The sequence below is a fragment of the Setaria viridis genome, chromosome 5 (assembly GCF_005286985.2).
Source record: "Setaria viridis chromosome 5, Setaria_viridis_v4.0, whole genome shotgun sequence".
Lineage (NCBI taxonomy): Eukaryota > Viridiplantae > Streptophyta > Magnoliopsida > Poales > Poaceae > Setaria > Setaria viridis.
Genome location: NC_048267.2, coordinates 3,479,617 through 3,487,178, shown reverse-complemented (window position 1 = coordinate 3,487,178; position 7,562 = coordinate 3,479,617). Strand labels below are relative to the sequence as shown.

The following is a 7,562-nucleotide window of genomic DNA, read 5'->3' as shown; positions in this document are numbered from 1 at the left end:
TACCCTTCGTGTGGATGCTAATGCCTGTTGAGGTAGTCGGCGTCGAAGATGGGGTAGAAGCTGGCGTCGGAGTCGTAGACGCACATCCGGTAGCATCACCAGCAGGAGCACCGGCATCCAGATTGATCGGAGCACCAGAGCTATCGAAGATGGCTACAGCTTCGGTAGCCAGGTCGTACTAATCGTTGCTTGGCAACCCACAAGCCCGGAGGTCGTTGTTGATGGTGTAGTTCTCGTCCATCACAACGACCTTGTGCGGTAGCCCTCCAGCGTTGACCTCGTCGGTGTCACATCGGCAGCTCCGTCCCTCAACGGCGCACGGCCTTGCACGAGCATGAGACCTGCATGAAGAAGGAGATCATAATAGAAACACCCTAGAATCCTAGATCGAGGGGAACAACATCCGGATCTAGGGTTACTCTACCTGCGTAGCCGGAGCCTAGAGCCGAAGAGGACGACAGGACGAAAGATTGAGAGGGGATACTGCTAGTAGAGAGAGGACAACAACCAATGGTGGCGAGTGAGACCTCCGCCGCTCCACGGCGCGGAGGAGGAGGAGTCGAGGAGAACATGCTCGGGAGAGGAGGATCTGAGAGTGGGAGGAGGAGGAACCGAGGAAGAGAGGAGACCTCATCGGAGATGAGAGGGAGAGAGCCAGAGAAGCGAGAGTGCAGTGTGACGGCGGCAGCGGCGAGAGGGAGAGGAACTGTGGGGAGTGCGGGCGTGCGGCGGGAGGGGTGGAGACTAGGATTTTTGAGGGGAGCGGCCGCCGGAGGAGTTATATATGACTCCCTCGGGGCTGCTGGCTGGGCTGGGCTGGGCTGCTGATCGTTGGCTATATGGGTCGGCAACGGGCTAACTGTTGATACGCGAGTCGGGCCGTGCCACCTAGCATGCCGGGTGGCGGCCCACGCCCGGCACAAGCCACCAGGCCGAGCCAGCACGAGCTCGAAGGGTTACGGGCCAGGCCAAGCTAGGGCTGGGCAAAAAAATAGGCTCCATGTTGGGCTGCCGAACTAACTATGTCGACCACCCAGGTACCACCCGTTGTACAATGTGGAAGACTTTACTGTACTGTCTTTTCAAAGGTCTTTCACTTTGTGTGTGAGAGTACTTTGTTATTTATGTAATCAAATCTCTACCTAATATTAAAGCTAAGACTTCTAACTTTTTTTTCATCCGTCCCCGGTGCTGAGAGTCCAAAACTGTGTCAAATTCGCGACTAAAGTGCAAAACCGAGGAAAAAATCGAAGAAAAACGAAGTTCTCACGGCAAAACCCCGCCCAACTGAAAAACCGCGTGCTGCGCACCGGCCCCCGCGAGTGGACATCCCTGGGTAAGGAGATTTTTTAGTTTACCCCATATATCTTTCATCTATTCTTGATACTATTCCTTGAGTCTTCCTAAAATCGCATGTAGCCCCCTCCAGTACATAGATATTCTAAATCCAGTCCTTACACTTCGCTTTTCCATATCTAACCCTCAAAATTTATCATTTTCTCAGGCACTCTTCACTATATCTTGAGAAATTGTCTAACTATCTCTTCACATCTATGATTAGGCCGGTGGCGATCTCTAGGAGCTGCTCCTCGCGGTGGACGCCGGCGCTGCTGAAGCAAAGGTACACCACGCTGCGGTCGGGTTGCCGGTCGAGCCATTATAGGCACTCGTGCCTAGATGTAGTGCTCTGTTTCCTCCCATCGGGCGCTTCGACCAATGACCCAACGCAGAACACGGGAGGCATAGCCCCGCCGCCAACGGGGAAGCTCTAGTCGTTGAGAGCTCGAGCCACCCACGGCTCCAACGACTCGAACGTGTCCACGAGGATGCCGTCGGTGTCGTCCGGTAGTCAAGCACACCTTCTCAGAGCGGCGTTGTAGATGTTGCTCTCTGGGCGCTCGCACATCTCCCTGCTGAGGTGAGACGCCGGGATGGGAGGGACCCCGAAGAACTCGAGGGGAGTGTCCCCAAGCTCTCCAAAGCTTGTTGGGGATGTTAGTGGCCATGTAAGGGAGCTTGAGGTAGACAGCAAGAGCGGCACTCACCAGCAAAAGATGAATTACTAAAAAATAGCGTATCCTCAATTACTAAAAACACATGCCATTTTTCATTGGTTTGTTTTATTTAGGCCTGAATTCCTAATCTTGCTCAAAGAAAATTGATATTATTTAGGCCTGAATTCCTAATATTATTGAAATCTATTTTGATAATAATTAATATGGATATAAATCAAGTCATCTTTGAGGTTTTGGTCATGTTTGCTGGGCAAGGGTAGGCAAGGATTTTTTTTCCCCTCCCATTGCAACGCATAGGCATATTTGCTAATCTTGTAAAACATGTTCTACTCTTTTTTCTTATATGATATGGCAACCCTACTGCCAGTTTTCCCAAAAAAAAAAGGGAGGGGAAGACTCTACTGTACAGGCCAAAAGTTTGCCCGAAAACATCAAAAACACTCAAAACAAGGAAAGATAATCTGGGAATGCAGAGTATTCACATCGCACCACGAACGTGTCAGGTAACCAGTTTAACTATCTCAAGGGGAAATAAAAAGTCTATGAATATCCATTTTCTCCCCCACGCTAGTGCAACCGACTTAAATTGGGGAACCATATCAAAGCGTTCAGCATGTATCCCGTATAGCATCCTGTATACAGCAAGGCTTGCAATAACCCGTACACCTATGCAAGCCACCTACACTCTGGAAATCTAGCACAACTGCTCATCAAGGCAACAGGCTCCCCTTGCGATGCTCTTTTGCACTCTGAACTCCAAGGAACACCGTCACCGTTACATATACGTCCATGCCTTCATTCCGTGACAATGTTCTCCTGCCAAATGGTAGAGCCTGTCAGAATAGGAAGAAATACTCAGTGCTCAAATATATGGTTTCCTACAACAGATTCTTAGAAGCATTTAAGCTTTTCTATTTTGCATTTGGTATGGCCTTGTTTTCAAGACTATATGGAGATTCCAGGCATCCAAGGCTGCCAGTATTGCAGTGCATTTGAAGGGTGGTTATTCACCCTGATTTGGTTCAACTCGTTTTCCATAGCAGAGCTTCCTACGTATTGCACAAGTACAAATTGCATGTGCAAAAAGACTTGTGTACCTCTAGAAAGATGGTTTTATTCCGCGGAATCAGAGTCATCATCGCCATGTACAGGAGCTGAATTTCTAGGCAAGAATTCTTCATCATGATAGATATCTCCGAATAACTGCAAAAGAAGAAGCATAAAAGAATTCATCAGGACAGAGCTAGTGATGTAAATGAAGCATCAACCATTCTAAAGCTGTCATAAAAAAGCATACTCTTGTGTATATTATGAAGAACATGCAATTGTCATATTCAATAACCATCTCATACTGACAGGAACAATTCTGATTAGTAAAAGTTTCACTATTTGCCAGTGCAGGTACATGAGTGCCTCAGAAAACGAACAGCAACATCCCAGGATGCACTACCTTTTTTGTCGATTCCAGTATGTTCCTGTAATCCAGGTTTTCATCAGGCATGGGGCATGACCATAAAGAACCAGATGTTGATGTTCCCTGATAGTGCAAGACAGGACAGTGAATGTTTTAAATAAAAAGAACATATATATATGTAGCAAATTTGTTTACCAGTGCTGAAATGGACATGGATACAGTCCATAATAATAACAAAAAGAAATTCACCTGTGTGATCTCTTGAACATACACACAGCTCCAGATTAGTGTTGGCTTCATATGATCGGTGCTTTCACTGGTTGACTCAAGGTGGCCTTCGAAGCCATCTGAATCCTGTGGCTGTGGACTGAAAAGAGCATCTATTGCTTTTTTGATGCACTGCTTTCCGGTGGAGGCATCAGTACAGAGAGTAGACAGATATGCCATAAACCTGCATGTGAGATTAGCTTGCAGGTAAGTTACTTGCCTATATTATATGGCAATTTTGAACGTGGTTATTCCTGGGGATAGAAACCTAGAACAAGTATATGTGAAAACTGCAATTGATGCATGCTATGATGATAGGATATAAAACTTACATTCCAGAAGGGCATACTGCGAGATTGCTGCTCAATTGAAGAAGCCGAACAGCTGCAACCTGCTTCTCTTCTAGCGCTAAATCAATAGTGGAAACTGGGTCAACTAAGAGAAACAATACCACCATGGCTACATCAAGGAAACCTAGCAGAAACACACGTAGAATAGTTTTTCTTACACTTTGGAGGGAAAACAACCAGAACATTTGATGAACCCTGTTTCACAAACTTGCTAAATATGCATATTCCCCTCGCAACACTTCTTGGAAAATTTGAATTTGAATCATCAGATGGAACATCCAAGGTAGGAATATTGTATGAAGGATCAATTATCAACTATTTGCAAGAAATATCCTGACCAGATGCCAATCTGGCACCTACAAAATGCTTCTTTTCCTGATCCAATAAGCAAAGTATTTCATGTTAGCAATGGCAAAATTGTAAAAAAAAAACAAAGAATTGGTAATGCAGCCCTACAGGTAAAGCATGCAGCCTCTGCCATGGCAAACAAAATAAAGAAAAATAATCACTGATATATTTACACTATATTTGCAAAACATATCCGAGTATAGTCCAATTGTTAACAAAAAAACATGAAAACAGAAGTTGTGCATGAAAGATGACACATAGCTCAAATAGATTTCAAAATGGTCCACTGTATGATAAACATCAGGAAGAAAAAGTTAACAAGAATATGGCCAGTATAGAACTTGGTTTATCATCATACCTCATCCATAAGAAGTGCTCTTGAACTCCACATGGTGGCTGCCCCCCGAGCGCAGTAGGAGGTCCACGGCCTCGTCGGTGCAGTACAGCACCCGGAGCCCCACGAGGTCGACGGTGAACCACCTCGCCGGCTCGGGGACGGCCCCGAAGGTCTCGACCTCCGAGTACACGCTGCGGCGGTGGAGATCGACGGCGGTGTGCGAACCGGAGGCGGCGGCCGCGGCCGCGGTCGAGGAGGACGGGGAAGGGTCGGGGGAGGAAGGAGGCGAGGGAGGGGAGTGGGACGGAGGTGTAGTGGGAGCCGTAGAATGGGTTGGGGTCGACGTGGAGGACCGTCTTCCCGGCGGCGGCGCAGGCGGCGGCGAGGACGGACTCCGGGAGCCCGGTGCCAAAGAGCACCACGTCGAACGAGGTGGGGTCGATGGTGGGGTAGTCGTGCGCGGCCCCGGCGGCGGCGGCGGCAGGCTCGTCCGCCATGGTCCGGTAACGGAATCGTCGTGGGTTGCCGTGAACCAAGATTGGGGTTTGGTTTTTGGTGGGCTCGATTGCTTTTTGGCGCGGTAGGTTCGTGGCTAGTGTTGGATTTTTGTTCGGGATTTTTGGGTGATTGGGGGTGGATGTGAGCTGATTCGGATACAAAATTCCATCCCTTTCGGATGCGGATTTGTAAAAATCTTTTACTTATTTGCAGGACCAAAGAGCATTATGATTGTTGCATAGGTGAGTGGGCAGGAAGGCGTCGGGAGAAGAAGGCGAGAAGAGGGCTCTTATCTTGCTTGACATGGCGGCTTAGGAGGCCGCCGCAGATGCATCGGGCCCTCGGTTTGCCCCTGATGACCCGACTCTCCTTATGCCGTGGAAAGCGCTGATCGACGGGGTGACGCTGAACTACTGGAACCCGGAGATGAATGTGACCCAAAACGAGAAGCCGGGTGCTGCGGCGGCGGCACCCCCCTTGCCAGTAGGTCCTCCGCCAACGCAGGTTCCGAAACCCGCACCAGGGGCTTTTTCACAGCCTGGCATGCAGTTTGGCCAAGCTGGTCGGGGGGCGCACCATGAGCGGCCAGGCTTGGGCACCAGCAGCGCAACGGACTCAACAGCCAGAGCAGCAGACAACAGCAAGTCGTCGAGTACTAAAACTTTACTGTTGACTTTGTTTCCACTTGGGATCGTTTGATAGGTGTGATACCTTATACCAAATATTTAGGCATCTAAATAATTTAAATGAAAAAAGTTGTCACTAGAAAATTTTAGACCTCATCTAGCTCTATAATTTTAGTGTGAAGTTTGTATTCATCCGACATAAAATTATAGAGCTATAGAAGCTACCAGCCTGGATTCGTGAAATCTAGAAACGTTTTCACCACCAGTTCAAAATAAACCGGCGGTGATAATTCGTTGGTGATGATAGTTTTCTATATTATTAGTGATGAGTTTTTAACCTTTGCGTGTTTGGATACTCAGAATTAAACTTTATTCCCTGTCATATAGGATGTTTGCACGCTAATTAAGAGTATGAAATATAGTCTAATGATAAAACTAATTATATAAATGAGGGCTAATTCACGATACTAATCTATTAAGAGTAATTAGTCTATGATTTGCCCATGTGATGCTACAGTAAACATGTGCTAATTATGAATTAATTGGGCTTAATAGATTCATCTCATGAATTGCCATCGTTTATACAATTAGTTCATCCTTTTAATTGGTATCAAATATCCGATATGACCCGAAATCATGGATTCAGGTTTGTAATGGCGAGACCTAACACGCGTGGGGACAAAACGAATACGGGTAAAAACGAACTCCAATTCGAGCGAGCTGGAGATGCATTGAAGTATTGCAATGATTATGACCGTCTCGTGGTAACGTAACGGTGAACCATTTTCTTTTTAGTTCCAGCAGCCAAGCGAAAAAAGCATTTTGAATTTTGAACGAGGCGGCGACCGGCGAGAGGAGACGTACACCGCCAGTGTGCAGGAGAAAACATCTCGCTGGTGTGGTGGGCCCTCCAGCCCTGCCTCAGACTCTAATAAAACCCCTCTCACCGCCTCAACACCACCCCCTCCCCCCCTCCCACATTTCCAACGCCGCCTCGCCTCGCTCGCCCCCTCTTCTCATACGACACCACGCCGCGTTCGTGAGAGGAAGCCTCCACCACCATGGTGACCAGTAGTGCTCCTCCCGTAGCCCCCTCGCCGTCGAAGGAGCTTATCATCGACGATGACAGGCGGTGGCGAGGACGGACTCCGGGAGCCCCGTGCCACAGAGCACCACATCGAACGAGGTGGAGTCGATGGTGGGGTAGTCGTGCGTGGCCCCGGCGGCGGCGCCGGCGGGCTCGTCCGCCATAGTCACAAGTGTTGCCCTGGTGACAGAATCGTCGTGGGTGGATTAGAATTGGTTCAACGCGGTATATACAGTAGATGGCTTAGAGGTCAAGGCCCAGTTTGTTGTTTGAGCTTTAAGTTTCCAAGTTTTCCAGAAAGCTGGCTTTTGGCTTTTGCTCCCTAGAAGGGTGGCTTTCTAAAAGCTAGCTTTTGGAAAGCTAACCCCATTTGGCAACCTAGCTTTTGGAATGGTGGGATGGAATGCCTATTCTGTGGGGTCCACATGTCAGGCTTTTCTTCAACCTTGGATGCCAGCCGCATTTGGCAGCAGGCGAGATTAGGCGGGGAGGAGGGGTGCTGCACCGGCGGGGGAGATTTGGAGTGGAGGAGCTCCCTTGCGGCGGCTTCCTGAGCCTGCCTGATTTGAGCTCCTCGGCAACGGGTGGAGGCGAGGCCGGGGGAGATGGAGGGGACGGCG

The 7,562-nt window shown here is 48.6% G+C and overlaps 1 pseudogene; it reads right to left on the bottom strand.

Moving 5' to 3' along the window:
• Positions 1-2,512: 2,512 nt before the first annotated feature.
• Positions 2,513-5,732, bottom strand: LOC117854621 (rab escort protein 1-like; annotated as a pseudogene).
• Positions 5,733-7,562: the final 1,830 nt, after the last annotated feature.